The 27,673-nt window shown below is 40.2% G+C and overlaps 1 long non-coding RNA gene across 1 annotated transcript; it reads right to left on the bottom strand.

The window, feature by feature from the left end:
- Positions 1 to 808: 808 nt before the first annotated feature.
- On the bottom strand, positions 809 to 6,646 carry LOC307146185. The gene is made up of 4 exons (XR_013819063.1): positions 6,331 to 6,646; positions 5,227 to 5,325; positions 1,967 to 2,013; positions 809 to 1,844 (listed from the first exon to the last, which is right to left on the bottom strand). It is a non-coding gene; the product is annotated as an uncharacterized lncRNA (long non-coding RNA).
- Between the last annotated feature and the right edge of the window lie 21,027 nt (positions 6,647 to 27,673).

Here is a 27,673-nt window from a genome sequence, read left to right as displayed (position 1 = left end):
GGTCTACGGATGCGCGCGCGCCCGCGGCTTTCCGGCACAAGTGCCCTTAGGACCCATATAAGGAAATTCCGCCCTATCTTACGTAAGACAGAGCCATACTCGAAAAAAACTTTCCGAAACTTGTGACAAACCGGAAGGACAATTTTTGGCACAGAAATACTCCTTCAAACGTACAATTTAATTTTTGAAACTTTGTCCATGTTTAGCATGGGAATCCAACTCTTTAACAGTGTAAAAAACTCAGTATGCATGAAATAGCATTTCACCCCCCCTTTAACATCAATACCAGCTTACAAGTTCAAATACAAATTCAATCTGTATTACTTCAAGTCTGATTTTTTCCTCCACATATACTTTTAAATTTAAAACAAATTTGTATTGCATCAATAAATGTGGTCATATTAAACTGTACACTAAATAAATGAATGTGTATCATTTAACATTTATGATAGATTACTTAAGCAGTGAAGTTTAACCAGACAGAAAACACCAGTCAACGCTGTGGAAAAGGGTTACAAAAAGATATATTTATTCTGGAAATAAAGCGATAGACATTGAATCTCCTTTCATACAGTATCATCTGATCAACAGACAGCATATATGACCACAGCATATTCACTGATCACTTCATATTGCACACAAAAGCAGAAAGCACTTGGGAAGATCTCTAGCTACAGTCTGACTCTACGAGGCACTGGGGTTTAAAAAGACAGAGTTCTTCAATTTAAGGATAGTTGTGCTGAAGAAGAAGCTGCATCTGACAGTTCAGGTTCATCGGCTACATTCATTTGAGCTTGAGGACTGCATCCGACTGAAATATGATCGCAATAAGGGAGATCATGGCACAAAAATGTCAGTATTCGGTACCAATAACAGTCAAATTTCACAGTTCTCAACCAATTTTGGTACCATTGCAAAAACACTTTTGACAATAAATTAGTTAATTTAAATACTATAGATGACTATAAATAAATACGATTAAAACTTTAGTATGTAGCCTTCAAATACGGTTCAGTTAATAAACACTGCGATAAACTAAAGAAAAGTTAGTAATAAAATGAAAATCAAAGTAACACATTACAGTAACAGAACAAACAGAAGGTCTATAGCACTTACACTGAAACACTTAATGCACAGATCGATTTAAACACATCTGGGTTTTTAGTCCAGTTCATCGATATGGTTATCACTATGTCAAGCCTGCAATTCAATTTGGTTGTCAGTCACTACAGAAAATTAGCAGTTTGTATCAGCATAAAAAATAAAACTTTAAATTATGAATGGGTTATATACAGAAAACAAGCAAAGAGCACAGCCTTTATAATCAATAAAGCTCATGTCACTTCAGTTCAGCTGCAGACTGAGGGAAAACTATATATAACAGAGTGAAAACTGTTATAATCCAATCTCTTATTTACATAGTGTTTGTTGGTTAACTTATAACAAGCGTGCAGAGCTCATGATTAAAGCCAATTCTGAATAACTTAAATACTTATCATTGGCAATTGCATTCACACACTAAACAAACAGGCATGAATCGCTAAAACGCTGCAAAAACACACAAAAAATATGTAAGTGTTTGAAAGCAGTCGTCTATCAGAGGGCACCAGACTGATCTTTTTCAAATTAAACCAGATTTGTTAAAATAATATTTCATGTGATTTTTTTGTTTACAGTTCACACTTACTAAACATGATTGGATATGCACAGAAATTGGATTTGGACTGACAGTTTGAACGAGGTTAAAAAGTGTTTTAAGACGCAAGAAGAGCTTCAGCATTTTCTCCACAACCGTTCATGTTCACAACCGTTCTCTATTGTTGTTTTTTGTGGAGACACTGGATCTGTAAAGAAGACAACAGAAAACTGTCCTTAGTGAGGCACAACATGGCAGTTGTTAAATATCCTTTATGGAAAAAGTCATGTGATGCAACAAAAGACAACAGAGAAGTGAAGATCTTCATACCTGGAGACAGCAGGAGTTTCTTCTTCATCATCCGCTGAGTTACTCTTCTGCAAGTCAACACAAAAACACAATGTAAACCAAATAAAAGGTGCCGTTTACACAGTTGAAAACAATGGGGAAAACCATGCAGGAACATCTGCCATTCTGCACTGTAGATCTCTAGTGGAACAATTCCATTCACTGTCTAAACTTGTTAAATCATCTAAATCAAAAACATGTATGTTAGTCAAGTCACCTTTATTTTTATAGAGCTGTATACAATAGAAATTGTTTCAAAGCATCTTCACAATAATAAACAGGAGTAAGGGCTGGTTCACAGGACGCATGGTCTAGAGATGCGTTTTTTTAAAAATTGAACTTATTTAACTTGAGTGCTGTTTTTTGTTTGTTTGTTTTAGTTTTCAGAATTAATTATGCAAATACATCAAAAATGTTAGACCCTATACCAAAGACCAGATACTGAAAGAATCATAGATCCTCTTCTTAATATTATTAATTCATCATTGTCATTAGGATACATACCGAAAACTTACAAGCTGGCTATTATTAAGCCTCTTATAAAAAGAAAACTAGAGAGGCTTAGAAAGCTCTACGTTTCACATTCAATGGACCAAAATTTCAATAGTCAGACTCCGTACCAATTCCAGTCAAATTTCACGGTTCTCTGTACCAATTTTGGTACCATAGCAAAAACTATTGTAACTTATGTTTTACTATTATATTTTTAACTATTTGAAAATAAAAACATGATTTTTTAATGGCATCATATTCTTCTGTGTGGGTCTGAGTGAGTTGACGTAGTGTAACAGCGCAGCGCTTCTGGGTTGTACGTCAGAACGTAGGCTGTGTGTGATGTTGGCCAATAGTGACTCAAAAATATCTCAATTTGTATTGTGAAGATGAATGAAGGTCTTATGGGGTTGGAACAACATGAGGGCGAGTAATTACTGACAGCATTTACATTTTTGGGTGAACTAAAATGAAGCTCAGATACACTTTTTCCACCGTGACGGTTCTGTTGCGGGTTCCCGGCCTGTGTCCATTCTCAAACCATATAGTTTGCCGATAGATAGTGCTGTGCGGATCATAATCCATGGGTCGGACGGGCCAAAAAAAACAAAAAAAAACATTCCAATTAATCGAGGGTGGATGACAGATAAATCATTATAATTTGTTGTTTAATAAAGACAAAGAACTCTCATCACGGTAAAACGCAATGAACGTGCATCAATCTTTTACTTTCTTTTTTTTTAACAATGTAATTCTCTTCAGGGAAAACCAAAACATATCAGTGCTCGACAATAACGCTTGTCTGGGACACGTGTTTATTTTTTTGAAGGGACAAGTGAAAGAGAATTTCACTTGCCCAACTGGACAAACGGCCTGATTAAAACATCAATATAAAAATATAAAAATAACTAGGGAATCACAGAAAACGTGAGAATGATTCTAATTTAATTTAATTTAATGTAAGTGGCAATTGATAGCCTGTAGTTGATAATAATATAGGCCTATTCTAAATGTCGACAAAAAAACGATTGCGAAATGACTTCATTTTTTCCTCTCGCGATAAGTCATTCCAAAAATCATGGCAACGCACGTTGGTAGGTTTATGTATATCCCAGCCACCGCACTGGCCATTATTATTAATCAATGGAGACGTATGTGTGTTTTCCAATCATTAATGGTAAGGAACAACCCTTAGCCTATACTTGTGAGCGGCTCATATGAGGTGTTTCTAGGTGTTTCTCCCTCGTATCTGCTTCGAGGCCTTGATTGTGGCATTTCTTTGAGGTTTAGAATCCAGTATTTCTGTAATTCTTTTGTCTTTTATGAATTTAATAAAGAACTCTGTCTCGTATTCTGTCCAAACACACCGCATCATCTTCGTCAGGTGACTGTAAATGCGCAAAAACTGTTTCCATTGCAGTTTTGCAAAATATTTATTTTTCGAATTGCCTGAAAAACCCCCTCATGCGAGCGTAAAAACTTCTTTGCGATAAATGGGAGTTTTTGCGAAATTTACGTGTTTCCATTGGGCGTATTTTCAATTCGCAATTTCAGTTTGCGCAATTTGAAGGGTAATGGAAATGCGGCTAGTGTCGCTATAGAGTCAGTGTCGCTATAGAGTTGTTAGTGTTGCTATAGAGTCAGTGTCGCTATAGAGTCAGGGTCATCAGTGTCGCTATAGAGTCAGTGTCGCTATAGAGTTGTTAGTGTTGCTATAGAGTCAGTGTCGCTATAGAGTCAGGGTCATCAGTGTCGCTATAGAGTCAGTGTCGCAATAGAGTTGTTAGTGTTGCTATAGAGTCAGTGTCGCTATAGAGTCAGGGTCATCAGTGTCGCTATAGAGTCAGGGTCGCTATAGAGTTGTTAGTGTCGCTACAGAGTCAAGGTCGCTATAGAGTTGTTAGTGTCGCTACAGAGTCAGGGTCGCTATAGAGTTGTTAGTGTCGCTACAGAGTCAGGGTCGCTATAGAGTTGTTAGTGTCGCTACAGAGTCAGGGTCGCTATAGAGTTGTTAGTGTCGCTACAGAGTCAGGGTCGCTATAGAGTTGTTAGTGTCGCTACAGAGTCAAGGTCGCTATAGAGTTGTTAGTGTCGCTACAGAGTCAGGGTCGCTATAGAGTTGTTAGTGTCGCTACAGAGTCAGGGTCGCTATAGAGTTGTTAGTGTCGCTATAGAGTCAGGGTCGCTATAGAGTTGTTAGTGTCGCTACAGAGTCAGGGTCGCTATAGAGTTGTTAGTGTCGCTACAGAGTCAGGGTCGCTATAGAGTTGTTAGTGTCGCTACAGAGTCAGGGTCGCTATAGAGTTGTTAGTGTCGCTACAGAGTCAGGGTCGCTATAGAGTTGTTAGTGTCGCTATAGAGTCAGGGTCGCTATAGAGTTGTTAGTGTCGCTACAGAGTCAGGGTCGCTATAGAGTTGTTAGTGTCGCTACAGAGTCAGGGTCACTATAGAGTTGTTAGTGTCGCTATATAGTTAATGTGGTTGAATGTGGTTTACAGGTTTCACAGAAAGAGATTGATGTGTTTGTGAAACAAACAGTGTTGCTGATTAAAGAAGAGTGGATTGATTAAAGCAGAGGAAATAACGGATTAAAATTAAATAGAAATAGCACATTAAAGTTAAAAGTTACAACTGCATGAGCGGCGAAATGCCACTCATTTTTAAGATTTTGGTGAATACAGACTCAGATTATTAGAACCGCAGTAATGCTCATATCCATTGATAAAAGAATAAATGTAAGTAATACTTGCCAACAACTCCCGAGACGACAATAACCAGAGGAATTAAAGCATAAAGCCAGCATAGGTCAGAGGAGCTGAGAGGTGCTGGGCTGGAGGAAACTGGAGCTTCTGTAAGAGACAGCAGGAACAAGAAAAGATAAAAGATAGTCATTGACTCAACTCTTAATCCAAGAACCACAAATGCCTCACCATCTGCCAAATTATCAGACAAGCATTTGATCTTTCTATTAAGTCTATGAAGGATCTGTATATTTTGCACAACATTCAACAAATTATTCAAGAAATTATGCAAGTAATAGTTTTCTTCTATTCCAAATAAATAATTGAATAAATCATGGAGTGTATGCTGTGGATCAAACGATGCATCACATCTGATTATTTACATCATGCATAGATGTCATCACTCATAACAGTTTTCAACTGATGATTTTGCAAAAAGTATTCAGTTTCTGCAGTTTTAAATCATAATATTACGGTGTAATTAAAACAACTAAAATATTTATTTCATTTCTTTAAAGGGGTCATCGGATGCCCATTTTCCACAAGTTGGTATGATTCTTTAGGGTGTTCATGTAAAGTCTGTAATATACTTTGTAATATACTCTTGTTCACAGCGACCCGTTTCAGTGCATGTCTCTTTAAATGATAATGAGCAACTCTCACCCCACCCCTCTCTTCCAAGGGGGGTGTTGAATGGCTGAGGACAGAAATATGCTAATATGGGACAGTGGTCGTGGGCGGAGCATGAGCATTATGACATCATAGTGCTCAGAAAATCCAATGGCTTGATTGAGTGTTTAGACTTTTTGAGGATTAAAAAAGAGGAGTGAATGGATTTTTTTCATTGCATGGTGGTTGTGTCCACACACTGCAAAGACACATTTATATGCAAACAACACCATGTAAAAGTGAATTTTGCATCCGATGACCCCCTTTAAATGAAAACAGCTAATAAAATGCTTAGAAATGTGCAAGTCATTCTAGCTCAAGTAGGAATAACATCAACTTAATTTTTACAACTTTATGAGCACAATCATGATCATTTTTTTTTTTTTTTTTTATCATAATCCTGATTCTGGGACATTACATTATTTATTATAGTAATATACTCACTGTTGACCACAAGTGTAGCAGTCACCTCACACACTTTCTTTCCAGTGTAGGCTTCTGCTTTATAGAGTCCTGATCTGGAGATGTCCACATTCTGAATGATTACAGACAAACGTCCTTTTCCAACTATCAGTGAAACTCCAGGTTCTGGAGGATCATCATAGACCCAAGGCTTCTGTGCAATAACTACAGCATATTCCTTCTTGTCTTCTTTAAAAGAAATCTTCACTTCATCTGCTTTCTCCACTTCATCGATGTCGAAGTATATTGTAACATTCTGTCCATTGATCGCCTCGAACTTCGACCCAGCAACAACCAGAGCTGCAAATCAGAACCACTGTATTAGAATAATGAGGAATAAACTGACAGTACATTTTTTCAGTAAACAACAATAATCCGCTGATTAAATAAATAGCCTACCTACCTGAAAAAAGTACCAAATTGATAGTGACAATGGTTTTCATCGTTAGCAAAATCCCGGAAAATTAGCTTTGAAATAAATAATGAATTTAGTCATTATTAATGAATCAAAATTGAGTCTGTTTTGACGCGTAAGGGGGCTCTGCATCCGTCATGCTAGTTAAAGGATTAGTTCACTTTCAAAACATTTTTTGCTGATAATTTACTCAACCCGATGTCATCCAAGATATCCATGTCTTTCTTTCTTCAGTTGAAAAGAAATTAAGGTTTTTGAGGAAAACATTTCAGGATTTTTCTACACAGAATGGACTTCAATGGCAACCAACTATACCAATGTTCAAAGAAGGTTCAAATGTCCGTCTCAATGCAGCTTCAAAGTCTCGACACGATCCCAGTCGAGAAATAAGGGTCTTATCCATAGACTGTAAAAAAATATGGACGTAGTGTCCGTGACGTCACCCGTAGGTTTCTGAAGACCGTTTTTGAAGCCTAAAGTGGGCGGAGCCGGCCGTCGCCATCTTGGCCTCGCGTCACTCCCGGAAAACAGAAAATGGGCAAAGAGGCGGGCGTGAGTGGAGCTCAGGAGCCTGGCTATCTGAAATCACGCCCGCCTAGCACGACGTGATCGAGTTAGCTCATATACTGTCTCTGGTTAGCTCAGGCTGGGGAGGTAATGCTATAACGCTATGCTACTTACAGTACCAAGTCTGCGACTGCACAGGGCCTCGCGCTAAAGTGACAGTTGATGATGTAAAACCAATTAAAAGTTCCTATTTTTGCCCTTCTAAATATTATAATAGTTAAAAGACATGGCTACAAGTGAGACTGTGTATCGTGATTCTGTACTATTCTGCTAGTTGAAAATGTATTATGCAGTAACTTAATATTACTCTTGAGTGTGTGTGTGTGTGTGTGTGACAGTGATTTGTGCATACATGTCAGTCACTCTTCCGTCAGCGCGGCATCGCTCGTCAAGTTCGTGGAGAGCTTATTCAGTACATTTTAAATTCTGATTTTGGCCGCCTCTCAAATGGGTTAAATCATAGATATACTGCCTATGAAGTTCAAGTAAATGCTCTAGAAAATCCGCACTCATTCATGTGCATTTATAGCATGGACGGAGAAAGCGCCGACACCTGCTGGATTTCACCTGACGGTACATAAGCATATTATAATCTATCTGTTCCGTGAGAGCAGAACAAACGAGCCTTTATTGACGTTTTTAAATCTGAAAACTCCAAAAAGCAACGAAATTGTCAGACATCCATTAGTGCATGTTCACAGAGGAAAACAACTGAATAGAGCGCTGGTTGTTCTCTCGAACGATACTCGACGACAACGACGGAATCCTAAGCCGTGGGCGAAGTAATGGGTGTATTAAATTGTATGAAATAATCCCGAAAAAAGCACAAACACTGCAGAGATGGCAAGTTCAGCAGCTAACATTTGCTGAGGTGAAGTGACGGCTAACAGCAGACAAACGGCTAGCATTGACATCAGCGGCAATCCACCTGTCACTCAAGTGGCCACGCCACACCCTTAATTATGCAGAACTCTAAATATTAATCAACTAAACGGATGAGTTATAAAAAAATTCACCCCCCTCACAGTTGTCATGAAGGGCAAAATTAGCTGTATAGACCAAAGCCACATACAGACACCAGGCTGTAAACACGTTTTTTTCTGCTGTAAAATTTGGCATTTTAACATGGGGGAGATACAGATTTGACTCCCTTTTGACAACAGCCTCAAGTGGTTAGTCAATGAATTGCAGTTTAACTCACTTCCGTGTTGGTTTCAAGAGAGAGACGGGGAGGTTGCCCCTTGGTCTTATCTAGCGAAACGATCTGTCATTTTCAAAAAAAATGTATATTTTTATATATATACATACACTTTTTAACCACAAATGTCTGTCTTGTACCATCTCTGAGATGCGTCACGCATTACGTCATCACGTTGGAAAGGTCACGAACAAAATAATAATAATAATAATAATATTAATAATAATATTAATAATAATAATAATAATAATAATAATAATAATAATGATAAATTAAAACAAAGATGTTGGACGATTTTGAAGTTGGAGGAGAAAATGAGATGAAATTTTTCGCCCTTCCCTACCTTTATGAACTGGAGTACACAGACAGATAACTTAGATAGATGACGACGCGTGACCTTTCCAACGTAATGATGCAATGCATAGCACATCTCAGAGATTATACACAACAAGCATTTGTGGGTTTGCATTGTACTACAAGTCCTTGTTGTTCATGAAGAAGAAAACAGCAAAAAAACTTCAATCTTATCTTCTTATCTTATCTAAAACTTAATCTTATTGATGCCTTAAAATTAATTGAAGCCCCTTAACTGTTTTATTTTCCTTTGTAATTTTGTTTATTGATTTTTGTATTTATTTTTTACTTTCGTTTAATTTCCTCTTCCTAAGTTGTATATTATTTTACTTGCTCCGTTTCCTGTTAGCAATGATATTTTTGTGTATTCTGACTAAGCCAGTTATTGTTGTAAATTTTACACCTCAATAAAATAAAATAAAAAAGCATTTGTGGAAAAGTGTATATATATATATATATAGATATATATTTTTTTTATTTTTTTTAGAAAATGACCGATCGTTTCGCTAGATAAGACCCTTATTTCTCGACTGGGATCGTGTCTAGACTTTGAAGCTGCATTGAGACGGACATTTGAACCTTTTTTGAACATTCCCAGCAAACATTGGTCCGACGGCAACGTCGTGTCCCTGGCCAAAAATAGTCGACGTAGGACGGCATAAATCGGTAAAAATATGTAACACAGAACATTTTCTTAAAGTGCATTCAGATACATTTGTATGTCTAGACATGTACAAATGTATCTGAATGCATTTTTAGAAAATGTTTAGAAACCCTACAGTTCTCTGGGGTTGCATCTATTATTGTTATTTTGACTTTTAGCTACGTGTAGTTCAATATATAGTGTATTGGGTGAGAGGACGTCACCTGGCGACGTCTTTTACACGTGCATTTATAGTCCATCATGACCCTCTATGAAATCCTTGTGAAATATGCAGAAGCTGTGTTATGGGGGTTTAATTAAGGACTGTATTTTACTGGAGTAGGTGGATTTGTATCCGCACTGGTGTGTCGGTAAGAACACATACGACTCAGAGTTTGAAGCAGAGTTTGTAGTTTACTCTTGATTCAGGTTGAATAGTAACAGTGAGTGGTAACAGTAAGTGGTATTCTTGTCATTAACTCGCTCACATAGGACCACTACTGAAGGAAAGATGAGGTATTAATCTTCTGCATCGGAGCATTCATATTTCGTTCGTCTCTTACTGACTAGGCACTGACTAACGTCATACCTTAAACGACTCTCTGATTGGATGAAACCTTCTTAACATTGCCGCCCCCAAATATGCCAAGCATATTTGAACTCTATAAATTAATCAGTCTGAGGGGCTAAGACAAGTTCCCTTTGATCCGTGAATGCAGGAAGGGGGATCAAGCGAGAAACAGGCCGGATGTAGGTCTTATCCTTAATTTGAATCTCAACAGATCTGATATGGCCATCAGAACCTGGGAAGGTCTTCGCAACTTTGCCTACCAACCACAATGCTCGTGGTAGTTGTGGATCGATGAGCATTACCACTGTTCCGGTAGAAATGTCACCGGCATCTGTGTGCCACTTGTTGCGGGTCTGTAGCGTAGGCAGGTAGTGCTGGATGAAACTTGACCAGAACTGATCGGCTAGAACCTGACTCTGCTTCCACCTTCTTCGACCCATGAGCTCTGTAGCAGGATAAATTACGAGTGGTAGTGAGCTATCTGGCCGCCCCATCAGCAAATAATTTGGTGTAACAGGGTCAAGGTCAGCTACATTGCTGGAAGTGTAACCTAGGGGCTTGCTATTAAGCATTCCCTCCACCTCAATGAGAACTGTTTGGAGAACTTCCTCAGTTACGACTTGGGAGCTGACTGTGATGCGAAGAGCAGTCTTGACCGACCTAATTTCTCTTTCCCACACACCTCCAAAGTGTGGGGCTCCAGGTGGGTTAAAGTGGAAAGAAATCTTTTGTTTAGCCAAATGTAGCTGGATCTGTGGAGTAAGTGATGCAAAGGCTTCTTGCAACTCTCTCTGTCCTCCGTGAAAGTTAGTGCCATTGTCTGAATATAACTCGCGAGGTGTGCCACGGCGAGCTATAAACCTCCTTAAGGCCATCAGAAAGGAATCAGTGTCAATGGCTGTAAGGAGGTCTAGATGAACGCTTCGTGTCGTGAGACACTTAAAGATGATTCCCCACCTTTTTTCACATCGTCTGCCAATCTTAATTTGGAATGGCCCAAAACAGTCCATGCCTGTACTGTAGAATGGGGGTTTGAGCAGTCTGAGTCGAGCTGGAGGTAGATCTGCCATTCGGGGAATAACTGGTTTGTTTTTCCATTTTTGACAGTCTTTGCACAAATATTGTTGTTTGCGTATAGCTTCTCGTCCTCTCAGTATCCAAAAGCTTCTCCTTATCTCTCCGAAGACTCTTTCAGGTCCTGGATGGCAGAGTTTACTATCAAAGTCTTGGATCAGTAACTTGGTAACCCAGTGATGTGGGTCAAGGACTACAGGGTGTATAACTGACATCTCTAGTCCTTCAACTCGACGTAAACGGCCACCAACTCTTATAAGCTGACAAGAGTCGTCAAATTCTGGGGCAAGAGCAAGTAGTCGACTACTGGAAGGTACAGATTTACCAGCTTTTAGCAGTTTGTAGTCATCTGGAAAACTATCAATTTGAGATTTCTGCAGGATATGCCATTCTGCAGTTTGATAGTTCACTGCTGATGGTGGTCCTGTATCTTTTAGCCCCTGAACTGTGGCCTCTACTAACTCATTCCAGGTGTTGTGTGTGGTAGGGTCAGGAATGTCAGGAACAACCACTTCTGTCATAAGGCCACAGAAGATTCCTTTACGCTGCTCTGTTTTGATTTCCGGTGGTTGTATGGGAGGAGTGACAGGCCATACTGACTCAGACTCAAACAGGAATGATGGTCCCTGACTCCATCTGTTAGGCACTGATAACTGAGAAAGAGTTTTACCTCTGGTGAGGTCATCCGCTGGATTACTGCTGGAATCCACATATCGCCAGGAACATTCTGCAGTCAGCTCTTGAATTTCGGCTATCCTGGTTCCAACAAACACCTTGAATCTGTATGATTCAGAGTTGAGCCAGGCTAGAACAGAGGTGGAATCTGTCCAAAGTGTCACTGTATTGATCTCTAGGGTGAGCTCAGTTTGCAAGAGTTTGGATAATTGGGCACCATTCAGGGCAGCACACAGCTCTAGTCGGGGGATGGTCAGACGTCGTTTCGGGGCAACCTTGGATCTTGCTAGTATAAAGGCTAACTGGACATGACCACTGTCATCCTCAGTACATAAGTAAGCGACAGATCCATAAGCTTGCTCAGAAGCGTCACAAAAGATGTGAATCTGTCTGGTGTTGTGGGAGTGATTAATGTCTGAAGATGTGACACAGCGGGGAAGTGAAATACTTGCTAACTTAGGGAGTTCTCCCTCCCATTCCTTCCAGGATCTCAAAAGGTCATCAGGGAGATTTGGGTCATCCCATTCTCGTTGCTTGTCCCATAATCTCTGAACTAAAACTTTGGCCCGAGTGGTAAATGGGAGTATGAAGCCTAGGGGGTCGTACTGGGTTGCAAGTACCTTGTAAACGTGTCGAAGGGTACATGGTCCAGACTTGACAGGACGAGTTTTATATCCAAGGAGATCTGATTTGCAGTGCCACCTTAAACCTAATGCGGATTCTTGCACATCGGTACGATCTTGAGATAGCCACAATTCGGTACTGCTGGATCTCAATTCTGTCGGTAGGTGATCAACCACACTGGGATCATTACATGCCCACTGGCGCAGTTCAAAGCCACCACTGGCAAAGAGGGTACAGAGTTTGTCTACAAGCTGCCTTGCCTCTTGAGATGATGGTAGGCTCTTCAAACAATTGTCCACATAGAAATTCCTTTCTACTATGGTTCTGATATTGTCATCAGGAGTGCTATGATCTGTAACATGTCGCTGGACAGCATAAATGGCACAACACGGACTGCACGTAGTGCCAAAGGGTAGCACTTGCCATTCATAGATGTCCGGTGATTTAGATCTGTCCAAGTCTCGCCATGCAAAGCGGAGAATATGCCTATCTGCTGGAAGGAGACGAACCTGATGGAACATCCCTTTAATATCTCCGCTTATTGCCACTGGATGTTCACGAAAGCGCAGAATTACTCCTAACAATGATGGGCCCAAGGCTGGTCCTGGCAGCAGATAGTTATTCAGATTATGGCCTTCAAAGTCAAATGAACAGTTAAAGACCACACGGTTCTTACCGTTGTGCTGCACAAGGTGGTGAGGGATGAACCATGACTCTCTTTGCGAATTAGCTGTTTCAGGTGGGAGTTTGACAACATAGCCCGAGGTCTCTAATTTCTTTATCTCTTGTTGGTAGGCAGCTGCTTTACTAGGGTCTTTCTCCAGGCGTTTTTCTGTGTTCCTAAGGTTAGGAAGTACTGCCTCCATAGGAGCATGAAGTATGGGCATATCCTTCTTACGCAGGAGTGGAGTTGCATAGCGACTTACGCCATCGATCAGTACTCTGACAGTCTGTGACTGGAGCAAGTCAAGAGCTCCTTGGTCCTGCTTAGACCGCGTGACAGATTTCTCATTTCGATTGGGAATCACGTCTGCTTGCCAGAGTCTCTCAACATTCTGGAACAACTCTGTCATTGAGGGATTAATGGCAATGTGCAGACACTGTTGAGATTTCACATTATCTCCGAAGACTCTTGCTGGTCCTTGTAAAGTCCAACCCAGCCTTGTCTTGACAGCTGCCGGACCTCCAGGTGGACCGAGACGAACTGGTTCAATCGGAGTGATAAGGTGAGGATGGTCTGCTCCAATCAGTAACAGGGGACACGCTTTGTGAATAGGCTGTAAAGGTAAACCTTTCAAATGCCGGTATAGTCGCTGAAGGTCTGCAACAGGGTAGGAATGTTCAGCTAAGCTAAGAAGTTCTGCGGTGAAGGCTCCCGTTATTTTGTAACTCCTGCCAGGCTGGGATGGAGTTGAAATCTGAAAAGATACTGAGGTACCGCAAAGCTTAGTGATGTCTTGCCTTATAGTTCTCAAGGCTAAGTCCTCTGCCTGGCCTGTAAGTCCCAGCCTCCGGGCTGCTGCTGGTAACAGCATTGTCCGTTCAGAACCATCATCAAGCACAGCATAAGTATCCAGGCTCTGTCCCTTATGCTTCAGAATGACTCTGACCACTTTCAGAAGGACGCTGCTGAGTCCTTGAGGACGGTCTAGGTATAGCATTTTGCTAGTTGAACTAACTAAACAAGTCCCTTCTTTCACAGGCTTAAAGTTGACCTCATGGAGGATTTGGAGGTGCTTTCCATTACACAGATGGCAGAGTTTCTTGAGGGTACACTGTGCAGCTCTATGGTTACGTCCACACTTCCAGCATCTGTTATTAACCTTAATCCAGTCAATCACTTGGTCTTTGGTTAAGGATTGGAATGTGGCACATTGACTCAGATAATGTTCTTTACTGTCACAGTATGGACAGAAGGCAAAGCTTTTGCATTGACTCTTGGTTGGCACTGATGGTATTGAAGAACATAATTCGTTCGAGCCATGAAGGATTGTAGTCTGTCTGACCTTGGCTTTAGTTTCCTTCTGTTGATCCACTCGGGAACGGGCTCTATCTTTCTGGGGCTTATATCCACCAAAGCTTTCTGGATCCTGGCACCAGGATTCGAAATTAAGCCATTTAGCTAGATCAAGAAGCGTGTACACTGAGCCAGGTTCATAACTCATGTGCCTGCGGAAGGATGCTCTTTGTTCTGGAGGGAGCTTGGACAAAAGTCGAGCCACGTGGGATCCACAATGTAATTCAATGTCTCCTTCTGTTCCTAATGTTTTAAGGAATCCTACTAAGGCTTGTATCTGAAGAGCGAAGCGTTCAAAGCCTACAGTGTCGCCAGGCTGAATATTTGATGCATCCATAATGGCAGCAATTTTACTCAGGGCAAGCTGGTGAGGTCGACCGAACCGTTCAGTGAGTGCTGCCATGGTATCTGAGTAGGGAGTGGATGAATTTAAAAAGGAATCAGCAATGAGGCGAGCATCTGCTAACTTTAGGTGATCTACCAAAACTTGGTACTTGAATAGCTCTGTAGCTTCATCAGGTAGTAGGTTATTCAAGGCAAGTTTGAGACGGGCAAATTCACCAGGCTCTCGACGGGTAAAATCTGGAATGGTTGGCTGTGGACCTCTATAAATTATCTCCTGTCTTGCAATGTTAGTCTGGATCCGTGGAAAGTTAGCTGGTGCTACATGCGGCTGACTGGAGCTAGGAGGAGGTGGTGTGTAGATGATAGAAGCACTCCTTACTGTTGTTGGCTGCCTTGTGTCCCGCATAACTCTGTGAGTGTCAACAGGGCCTGAGGGAATCTGAGTAGCCACATTATCTGAAACAAAGGCATTTGAGTAAGGCTGCATTGGAGGAGTATGCTGTGCATAGCTGACTGTATCTACATAAGGATTTGTATTCTTAGATGTAGAAAGGCGGCGTGGTGCAGGAACTGGAAAGGCTCTAGGAGTCGGTGTAGGCCCTGGAGACTCTGACTGTCTGCTTGCAACTCTAGGCAAAGGAACTGGAGGGGTTAATACTTGGAACTGTGAATTAGGCTTAGGAGTTGACCTCTGGCTTTGCGACTGGTTTATCAACATCTGCTGCATACTTTTCTGGATTTCTATAAGTTGGCTGATCTCTTCCCTCATGGATAGCTGAGTAGCACGGAGATGTCTATTCTCTTGTTCCAGATCATGCACTGTGTTTTGGACATCAGGAGGTAAGGAACGTCCATACCGGTGAGGGCTGCGTTCATCTCTCTCACTCCAACGATCTGTGGTAAGGTACCAGGGCTCTAAAGCCAATCGTGGTGATTCTAATGAATCAGGTGATCCAACAGCCTCTTCTCTTTGATCATGATAAGAAATAGATGCCTGCGGATGGTCCATAGGAATATCTCTGTCCTCATCTTCATGTTGATAGTCATCTGACCCATGTGGTCGCGGTGAAGACTGAGGCAGAAGGACATTAGCTCTAGGCAGTCCAGCATACTGCAGTTCGAAATCTTGTAAGTAGGCTGGTTGACGAACTACACGTTTAGGGCGAGCTCCTTCAACTTGATACTCTGCATTCTGGTCCTCTGACATCATGAGTCCAGTGTAGATACAGCATCCGGCTCGAAGGACCAAATGTTATGGGGGTTTAATTAAGGACTGTATTTTACTGGAGTAGGTGGATTTGTATCCGCACTGGTGTGTCGGTAAGAACACATACGACTCAGAGCCTGAAGCAGAGTTTGTAGTTTACTCTTGATTCAGGTTGAATAGTAACAGTGAGTGGTAACAGTAAGTGGTATTCTTGTCATTAACTCGCTCACATAGGACCACTACTGAAGGAAAGATGAGGTATTAATCTTCTGCATCGGAGCATTCATATTTCGTTCGTCTCTTACTGACTAGGCACTGACTAACGTCATACCTTAAACGACTCTCTGATTGGATGAAACCTTCTTAACAAGCTGTGCTTAATCCTTGCATGGTTAATACTGCAATAATTAATTTAATTGCCCAAGTAGTTTTTAAGAGGTTGTGAAGACGTCCACTGACGTCCTTTACACGTCTAGTCAAGGCTGTGAATACACGTCCACTGACGTCCTTTACACATCTAGTCAAGCAAGACAGAAAAAAAAAAACCCGTAGGCTAATTATCTTTATGAAATACACGATTTACAAAGTAAATATATTTACTTTATCTTGTTTAAAAAAATTATAATCACAGAGTGCCCAGTGTGGTTAAGTGATTGCAAAGCCACTGCATTTTAGTCATTATTTCAACCTGTTGTAGCCTACCTGATGTATTCGTTGTTATATTTTTTTTATGGAATGTATGCATATACATGTAAAACAGAAATATATCTGGTCACCATTTATGTCTGAGTTGGATGTAATCATGGATGTAATTGACCCTTCGCAAAGACCCGCCCCCCTTAGTTACTGTCGCTATGCCCGACAAACTACGCTGCTCTCACGCCACACCATGTTCTCACGCAGTGAAAAATACATCGCGGAGCAGAGAGGAGACTGACAACACGCTGACAGACAGGACAGACCAGGTTACTTTTCGGTTACGTTTGATATTAGACATATTAAACAAAGTCTCACCTTTCAAATTTGGTAATTTTTTAAAAGAAATTTAAAAGATACATACCGTTTTGTGGCTCTTAAATGTGTCTGACAGATCGCTGTAGAGCATCAGTTAAAGCTGCTCGTGAACCAATCATCTCTTCCTTCTAGTTAATTTATAGCATCAAATAAACATGAATGAACATAAGAAGGAATGTTGTTTTAACCGCGGAAAGGCGTCAGTACATTACGTTTTTCAAGTTCAAATTCTCCCATGTTAATCTGCTATCTCTCCTGACTGCTTTGTCGGACAAAATGGCGGATGGCGGATTATGATTGGTTAGATCGCCTGTCAATCAAGCTCCCTGCGAAGGGTGAATTGCCAAAACTGTGCTGCCAAGATGTAACAAAAGATCTCGCGACATTACAAAATCCCGCGATATGTTAGATTATCTCGCGAGATGTTAACGCGTTCTCCCCGTAGATTCGGGAACATTGAAGTTTGAACAATCACGAGGAGAGGAGGAATTGAGGCGCGTGTTGTACTTGTATCCATCCAGTCTTAAAAATTGCAGAAATGGCGGCGCGTGCACACGCAGCGGCTCAGCTCTCCACGTATCGACATGTTTTGAGTAGTTTACTAATAGTTTATTTCTTTCTAAGAAACACGTATGCACAAGTATACATAAAATACAGCCGGCACGAACTTCTCGTCATCAGTTTGACGCCCGGGGGCTGTACTTTTAACCAGGAAGATCCTAGCATACCGTCTGAGCTCGTCAGACCACCGTGGATTACCGTGGATTACTTTCCCAGCCGAGAAGCGACAGAGGCGGCGCTGTGAGAGGAGGCAGAAGCGGGGCTGCAGAGCCGGGATACGAGCTAGGCTAGGCAGAGACCCACACACAAGCCTCCACTGCCGAGCCTCTTTGTCACAAACGCAAGATCACTTACCAATAAAATCGAGGAGCTGGAACTCATTACATCCACGCAGAAAACCATCCAGGACTGCTGTTCCATGGTAATTACGGAGACTTGGCTCAAGCTAGCGATTCCAGCAGAGGCTATTTGTGGCGAGCACGACGAGGTCGAGGGCCGTGGGAGGACGGCGCGAGGACGGCGCGAGGCCGGTGGCGTGATTGATAATGAGCGACACGTGCGCGACGCACCGGTCTCGCATCTCTCACGGAGGAGCGGAAGCATAAAGGAGGAGCGACGACAGTGAAGAGCGAGAGAGGAACAGGCCTGTGTTTCAGTTGATGTTCTGTGTGTTGCCAGCAGTCGTCCGTGAGGGGCAATGGCGATTCTAGGGGGTGGAAAAGCTCATTGGCCACCCCTGTGGCCACCCCAGATCTGATAGGTAGGTCAAGTTCGTCAACACAAGAAACGAGAAATGTTGTCAATCAATGATGACAGCTGATCAACTGATTTAGGGCCAGTTTCACATTTTTAACTAACACAGTAACGGTCGTACTGAGACTGTGAGAGCTGATTTCTGCTCAGCGGACGTTTGGCCATGCAGGTCAGATGACCCATGAGATAAGAGCACGCGCGCTGCTGGTCCGTGAAACAAGAGGACGGTCACACAGTTGCAACAATACAACAACGATAAAAACGCTGGAATCAGTCGATTGAGAGGTAAGGTCGGGACCCAACGCAACAGAGTGCGGCACGGGAATATAGATCTGATGGCCGAGTGTGGGCGCGGGCGGTAATGCACTCGTGTGTCGATTCGCGGGAGTCGGGACTCCCGCAAAATAGAATTATCTATAAATTGAACAAATAAAAACGAATAAATTTTCATTCATCTGTTGCACAAAAGCAACAAGAACAACTAAAACAAAATAGAAACGATTTACAGGCCAGAGTCTCTATTTATAACATGTTTGCAGCGTTGAACAATGTAACCAATCACAGACATATGTGTTGATTTCTTGAACGCAATGGCCAATCAGATGCAATTAAGATAGAATCCCCTCACCACTCAAAATGGACTTTTTGTTCAGTGCTGAATTCTGCATACTGGCAAATCATCTGATTATAGCAAACAAAGTGTAGATATTATGAAAGATTAATTATGCAGCCAATTTCATTGATAAAACAGAGATTTGTGAGATGGCGATGAACTGAGATGTCAGCTTTTTAGGAATTATTAAGTGAGAAATCCGTCCCACGCAGGTCTCTAATGTAGACTTTAAAAACAAACCACTAACATTATATTTACATTAGCAGTAGCCTAGGCTGCAATCTAGTGTATGTAAACCTTTTTGCAGATAAACACAAATGCATTTTCGGTCAAGTTAATAGACAAGTTAATTGAGTAAATCATATCCCCACTACGGTAATTAATAACAGACTATAGTAAACACATTTCCTAAATAGGCCTGTGACTGTATCTTACATTTTATGAATACCATTATTTAAAAATAAAGTTTGCACTTTGTTACTATTATTAAAATCCTCTATTGTTCATAAGAGTTTGAAGGTTTACATAACATTACTTTATAGTATATATGGCCACCCCACTCTAGTTTTGTGTCCCATCTTGGCCACCCCAGTAAAAATGTCCTGGATACGCCACTGGTGAGGGGCTGCTGGCTTTTACTTTCATTTTGTATTTGTTTTATTTTTGTCATTAAAAGTCTTTAAACGTTCGCCGGTTCCCGCCTCCTTCTTCCCGTAACAACATACCTCGTTACACTATTCAACTAGCAGGCCGTGTAGCGCACCGAGCCGACAGGACCGCGGATTCCGGTAAGAACAGAGGAGGGGGGCTTTGTGTTTACACCAACGACAATTGGTGTACAAACGCTGTAATAACTTACACTTTACTGCTCCCCGGACTTGGAGTATTTAACAGTAAAATGTCACCCCTTTTACCTGCCGCGAGAATTTACAGTTGTTGTTATTAATGCTGTTTACGTACAGTACAGGCCAAAAGTTTGGACACTGACACATTACTATTTTTAATGTTTTTGAAAGAAGTTTCTTCTGCTCATCAAGCCTTCATTTATTTGATCAAAAATACAGAAAAAAATGTAATATTGTGATATATTATTACAATTTAAAATAATTGGTTTTCAATTTATTATACTTTAAATTATCATTTATTTCTGTGATGTAAAGCTGAATTTTCAGGATCATTACTCCAGTCTATCAAATGATCCTTTAGAAATCATTCTAATATGATGATTCATTATCAAAGTTGGAAACAGTTCTGCTGCTTAATATTTTTTCATAACCTGTGATACTTTTTTAGGATACTTTGATGAATAAAAAAAAAAGAAAAAAGAAAAGAAAAAAAAAGAAGCAAATGTTTTCAAAATAGAAATCTTTTATAACAACAATATACACTACTCAGTAATTTGGGGTCAGTAATTTTTTTCTTTATTTTTTTTTAAATAAATAAATAAATAATTTTATTCAGCAAGGATGTGTTAAATTGATAAAAAGTGATAATAAAGAAGATTTATATTAAAAAAAAAAATTTCTATTTTGAATAAATGCAGTTCTTTTTAACCTTTTATTCATCAAATATATTAGGCAGCAGAACTGTTTCCAACACTCATAATAAATCAGAATATTAGAGTGATTTCTAAAGGATCATGTGATTGACTGGATGTCACATGTGACACTGAAGACTGGAGTAATGATCCTGAAAATTCAGCTTTGCATCACCGAAATAAATAAATTGAAAACCAATTATTTTAAATTGTAATAATATATCACAATATTACTTTTTTTTTTTTTTTGATCAAATAAATGCAGGCTTGATGAGCAGAAGAAACTTCTTTCAAAAACATTAAAAATAGTAATGTGTCCAAACTTTTGGCCTGTAGTGTACCTCCGGATGCCAACAATAAAACAGCTTTGGCTTATTTGCAAACTGCCATTAGGAAACAACAGCAGGCTTATCCAGAAGGAGCTTTTGTCATAGCAGGTGATTTCAACAGAGCCAACTTAAAAACTGTTCTCCCAAAATTTTACCAGCATGTAAAGTGCCCCACAAGAGGAAAAAACATACTCGACCATGTTTATAGTAACGTCAAGCATGGATACAAGGCATCACCTCTCCCCCACTAAGGACTGTCTGATCATATTTCACTGTTCTTGACTCCAGCATACAGACCAGTTATCAACCGGATCAAACCTACTGCCAGAATAATACAATTATGGCCGGAAGGAGCGTCTGAGCATCTGCAGGACTGCTTTAGACGCACTGACTGGACCGTATTTGTGGACAATAAAATTGACATCTATACATCCTCTGTGCTATTTTATATAAAATGCTGCATTGAAAATGTCACCACCACGAAACGGATCTGTATATTTCCTAACAACAAGCCGTGGATGACCAACAATGTAAAACACCTGCTGCAGGCCCGTAATTCTGCTTTTCGGTCCGGTGACAGGCAGCTTTACAGTGCAGCCAGGACGAATTTGAGGAAGGGCATCAGGGATGCTAAGGCCGCTTATAAGCAGAGGATTGAGAGCCACTTCTGCAACTCCGACCCCCGCCGGGCTTGGCAGGGGATCCGGCACATCACGGGGCAGATTAACACCACTTGCTTGTCTAATAGCAGTGCTTTAATGGCAGAACAGCTCAACCGGTTCTTCAGCCGCTTTGAGGAGGAAAGTACTGAGACTACCATCAACCCTGTTCCAGACACAAATAGCCAGGTGCTCATTCTTCAACCTGCTGAGGTGATACGCACTCTCCGTAAAATCAAGGCATGGAAAGCATCTGGACCAGACGGCATTCCAGGGCGCGCACTCAGAAACTGTGCAGTTGAGTTAGGTGAGGTACTCACAAACATCTTCAACTTGTCTCTGTTGCAGTGCACTGTTCCAACCTGCCTGAAGACGTCCATAATAGTGCCGGTGCCAAAGCAGGCTGCTATAACATCCCTCAATGACTATAGGCCCATTGCACTAACATCTATAATTATGAAATGCATGGAGAGGCTGGTTTTATATCATATCAGGTCTGCTCTGCTACCCACCATGGACCCCCACCAGTACGCATACAGGGCCAACAGGTCGACAGACGATGCCATCAACACTGCACTGAGCCACCTGGAACATAAAGGGACGTATGCACGGCTTCTGTTCATTGACTACAGTTCTGCTTTTAATACCATCTTATCAAACAGACTGTTTTACAAGATGTCGGACCTAGGCATACAGCATAACATCTGCCTGTGCATTAAAGACTTCCTAACAAAGAGGCTATAGTCAGTTAGGATGGGCTCACATTATTCCACAACTACGCTAATCAGCACGGGAGCACAAGGCTGTGTGCAAAGTCCATTTCTTCACTTCTTGTATACTCATGATTGTGTACCATCTAATGACAACAACATCATAATTCAATTTGCGGATGACACAACTGTGCTGGGGCTCCTCTGGGATCACCAGAGGAAATGATTATGATTATTAACTCCCACTGCCTGCAGAAAACACGCAACATTGTGACGGACCCGAATCACCCAGCCCATCAGCTTTTTGAACTGTTGCCATCTGGAAAACGCTTTAGGTCAATCAAAACACGCACAACCAGACTCATGAACAGTTTTTATCCCAATGCCATCAGGATAATGAACCATGAACTGAAACTACATCCTCAAATTATCACCACAAGACATTTTTGACATGCAGACAATTAAGTGAAATAACACTAAGCACCTTATTTAATAATGGGCAATTTGCAATATGATTGTAACTACTCTTGCTGTGTACGTTGGAAAGTATAAAAATTTTATTGTATGGCTGTACAATGACAATAAAGGAATCAATCAATTATTAGAAATCTACTGTTGGGTACGTACATTTTGTATTATTAGATTCACGTGCTAGAGTTTTACTTGTTTGACATGAATGAACCGAAAGAAATGATGCCCACATTGTCAACTGAAATTGGCTAACTGAGTTTGGCTAAAATTAGCTAGTAGGCTAAAAGTTACTTTGAACTTATACAACGGTATACCATAGTATTAAGTATGTTTAATGATACAGTCAAAGTTATTACTGTAAATTATTAATGTAGCCTTGTGAGAGTTTCTTTCAGAAAGTAAATTATCTGAAGTAGAATGAAATGTTTAGCTGGATTTGAACATGTATGTTTTCAGTAACTGCTTTAAAAATATTTTGTTATTTTAGAATTGCTAAACATGTCTATTCAGGGGACATCACAGCCCACCTGTCTTTATCAGAAATGTCCTGTTCACTTTCTCACTGTTACACACCTAGTTAAGGGTCTTTCTCGAGGGCACCACAGTGGTATTGAAGAGGCAGGGGACAAATGCTGTTCCCACCAACTGATCTAACACCAATTTAAAGCAGAACATCTTTTATACAATAAAATAAAATGTGATGCATGTTGATTACCTTTTTCTAATATTTCATTCATGATTCATTCATCTTGTTCCATGGTTTTTTAAATTTAGCTGAAGACCATAAAAATATTTTGAAAATAAGTGCATGTCATTTACCTCAAATTTTTAATTTTATTCATTTTAAAAATAAATATATTCTCTTCCCTTAGATGCTGTGAAGAGGTGGAGCCCACATGCTACAGACACTGAAATTGATGCAGCAATGGCAGAACACCTGAAACACGCTCCAGGAAGAGCTGGGGGTGGTGGATACAAAAAATGAGCCAAACAATGTGTTTAAGGGATAGTTCACCCAAAAATGAAAATTGTCATCATTTACTCAACCTCATGTTTCAAACCTGTATACCTTTCTATGCTAAACACAAAGATATTTAGAAGAATGTTTGTAACCAAGCAGATGTCGCTTCCCATTAACTACCATAATCATTTTTTCTCCAATAATGGTAGTCAGTGGATGCTCTATTTGCTTGGTTACAAACATTCTTCAAAATATCTTCTTTTGTGTTCAGCAGAAGAAAGAAACTCATACAGGTTTGGAATTTGGTGAGTAAATTACATAATTTTTGTATTTGTTTTTGTTGCATTGCATTTTGTTGTATTTGTTGCATTTTTGGGTGAACTATCTTTATATAATAATTCAGTATTTTGCAATTGGTATTTTAGTTTGGTTAACAAATCGAGAGCTTAGAATTATAAGGTTCTATCTCCGTTTATTGTAGTTTATTGAGCATCAAAGTTTTTAAACTTTGTTTATGTTTTGTGAGATGGAACTTTTTTTATTTTATTAATAACTACTAACAAAATATTTATTTTTTTTACAAAAATAACACCACACAGGCATTAATAAACACCTAATGGATCAGATTGTCAAAAACTCAATTTCGACCAAAAGTGGAGATAGAACCTTATAATTCTAAGCTCACGAAATGTTAAACATTGAAAAAAATAAAGAGAAATTTTGGCTGTTCAAGATCAATAAAATGTTGTGCTTAATCAGAACATGCTTCTTTTTTGCTTATGTCCACAAATAATGTGTTATTGTTTTTGATGTACACGTGATTAAAACGTTTTATTGACGTTCAGGTCTGACTGGACCAATTTTGGACCTTTTTAGAACCTTTGTCAAGATGTGTAAACCTCAAGACTTGATTGCCTTTCACGATGTTACACAATAGGTGTGTGATTATTTTATATGCAGGCTTATATATACACTTAAATTATTCAGCAACACATTTAAACACATATGATGACGCATTTAGATGTCCAGGGACGCGCAGAAGAGACGTGGAATTCACGGCCAGACGACGTCAAAGACGTCGGTTCAACTTCCATTTTGGAACTATCCGAATACACGTAAATTATCAACCTTTGGTTTCTCACCTGTCCAGGCTTCAAAAGGAGTCATCCCTTTCACTGATTTTGTTGGGCTTCTGTTTCTCAGATACACAGCTGTTGACAGTGCTTCTGCCCAGAACTTCTGAGGTAGCTTTGCATCCGCTAACATTGATCTCACTGCCTCCGTCAGTGTTTTGTTCATTCGTTCAGCTACTCCATTTTGTTTAGGAGTCTTCGGTACTGTGAGCTCATGTCGAACTCCTCCTTTTTTCAGGAAGTTTTGAAACTCAGACGAGGTATATTCTCCTCCATTATCCGTGCGTAAGACTTTCAGTTGTCTTCCAGTAGATTTTTCTGTCATAGCCTTCCATTCTAGGAACTTCTGAAAAACTTCATCTTTCCGCTTCAGAACATACACCCATACATAGTGAGTATTCTCATCAATGAATGTCAGAAAATATTCAGCTCCACTCAAGGATTTTGCATTCATTTTCCCACATACATCACTGTGCATTAAGCCAAGTGGTTCAACAGCTCTTTTGCGATCACTGCTTTTGAACTTGCTGCGATGATGCTTTCCTTCAGCACATGAATCACAAAAGTCTCTTTTGACACATCAAAGTCAAAGCCATCAACTAGACACTCATTACACAGCTTCTTCAGATTTTGTACACCTAGATGACCATAACGTCAGTGCCAGGTTTGTTCCTTAGTATCTTTATGCAAATTCACATTTTCTGTTACATGCAAGTAATCACTTTCTCTTCATTTCACATAATAGAGACTGCCATTTTTTGTTCCAGTAGCAATCAGTTTGTGATTAACATCAGAACTTGACTTTTTTTCCAGACTGAGTTACCTTGGACACACTCAGTAAGTTGTATGACAATTGTGGTACATACAAAACATCATTCAGCTTGCATTCTTTTGTCTTACCATCAGACAATGTCATCTTCAGTCGCACAACTCCACGTCCTGTTGCTTCAACAGAGTAACCATCTCCAAGTGTTACTTCTTGTGAGGATTCCAGGCTTTTAAACTCAACAAACTGTTTCTTGTTATTGCACATGTGACAGGTTGCTCCTGAATCTACAATCCAGCTATCCACTCTTTCATCAGAACTTGATGATAGTGCATGACTCACCATTAGTCCAACACTCTCAGTCTCTCACTATCTGAATCACTGTCTTGTTTTTTCACTTGTGCCTTGTTTGCTTTGGGTTTATAACCCACCTTCTTACTCTCTTTGTTGAAGTCTGTGCTTGCAAAATATTTGTTTAACTCTCTGCAGTCACGCTTGATATGTCCATACCTTCCACAGTAGTGACACTTTGGGACTTTCCCTCTCACAAACTGTTTTCCAGTCAGAGCTTTAACATTATCACTGGTGTTTTCAACATCGCGTTCTCTCAGTTTACGTTCTTCATGCAACAATCGTTCCATGACAACCTCCATTTTAGGTACATCCACACTTGCTTCAAGTGCAGTGACTAACACGTTGAACGAGTCGGGTAAACTGGCTAGCAGGTGCACGACACGATCTTCCTCATCGATATGATCTCCCACAATTGACAGTGCATCAAACGTTTCAGTCAACACCTTAATGTGCTCTTGAACTGAGTCTCCGTCTTTCAATTTTAACGAGTACAGTTTACGCCTCAGTGCTAGCTTATTCACCCAAGTTTTCTTCTGAAACTGATTCAACAATTTTTTCCACACGATAGTAGGATCTTCCGGCTCTCCAATCAAATAGAGCAAAGACCGTTCTATTGACAGTACAATGGTAGCCAGCGCACGATCACTTTTAGCCATATAAATTGCTAACTTACTTGGATCAGATCGTGGAGTAGTCTCTGTACCATTTACCAAGTCCCATAGTCTCATCTCTCATCAATGCCATCCGACATTGCACTTTCCACGTGGGATAGTTTGCACCGTTTAATGAAACAATTGTCACCGTCTTGGAATCCGAGCTCATTTTTACTCACAGTCGGTCAATATCTTCAACAAGCCTTTCAGCAGCGTCACTGTAGCGTTCTAGTTCTGGGCCCATAACCTGTTGGTTTTCAATAAAGACTCTGAGTTTTTCAGTCAAACGCACAGAACAAAAAAGTGCACTACTCAGTCAAACGTATACAGCTCTTCTTCAGTGCTAACTTTAACAGCTTTAACTGAAATACACACAAGTCAATACCTATTCTGGTAAGAGTGAATTTTTCCAACAATTATAATAAAAAAGCATTAGGGTGAAGTCAGGTAAAGTGGGACACTTTTTGGTAAATTGCACTTTAAACAACCTAAATCAGTTAGAATGTATTAAAATTGTATGTGTTTTGTTTAAATTGTAATGAAGGCCACTATGGTGAAATTTTCCCAATTTAAGTAGTTATTAACAAACTGTTCATCTTTAAACACCATCTGACACCCTCTTCAGCAAACTGGAAGCAATCAGGTTGAGTGGGACACTTTGTTAGGTAAAGTGGGAAACTATTTTATGGTTAAAATGAATATGAGAAATACAACCCCAATTCCAATGAAGTTGGGAGGTTGTGTAAAACGTAAATAAAAACAGAATACATGCATTGAAAATGTGTGGCGCATTATGAAGTGCAAAATACAACAATGGAGACATTCAATTAATTAATACTTGGAAGGATTTTTTAAAAATGCATTTCTGGAACTAATGCAAAAATTGTAACATTGTAAACTTCACTCTATATTCAATTAATGGAACTTTCATTAAGCCTACATCCTTACCACCTTTTAACAACTTCAGTAAATACATCCAAGACAGATGAAGTCATCGTCATCCATAAGTCCGTTGAGCTCTCCGCAGGACTCATAATACCACTGTTGGCAGTGGCATGCAAGCCACCCATTCCTCATTGGCCTTTGGGTCACTTGCATCCCCATAGACCCCCTTGCAACCA

The sequence above is a fragment of the Squalius cephalus genome, assembly GCF_949319135.1.
Source record: "Squalius cephalus genome assembly, chromosome: 18".
NCBI classification, from domain to species: domain Eukaryota; kingdom Metazoa; phylum Chordata; class Actinopteri; order Cypriniformes; family Leuciscidae; genus Squalius; species Squalius cephalus.
The sequence above is the reverse complement of the archived record's forward strand: the minus strand, read 5'-3'. Positions and strand labels throughout refer to the sequence as shown.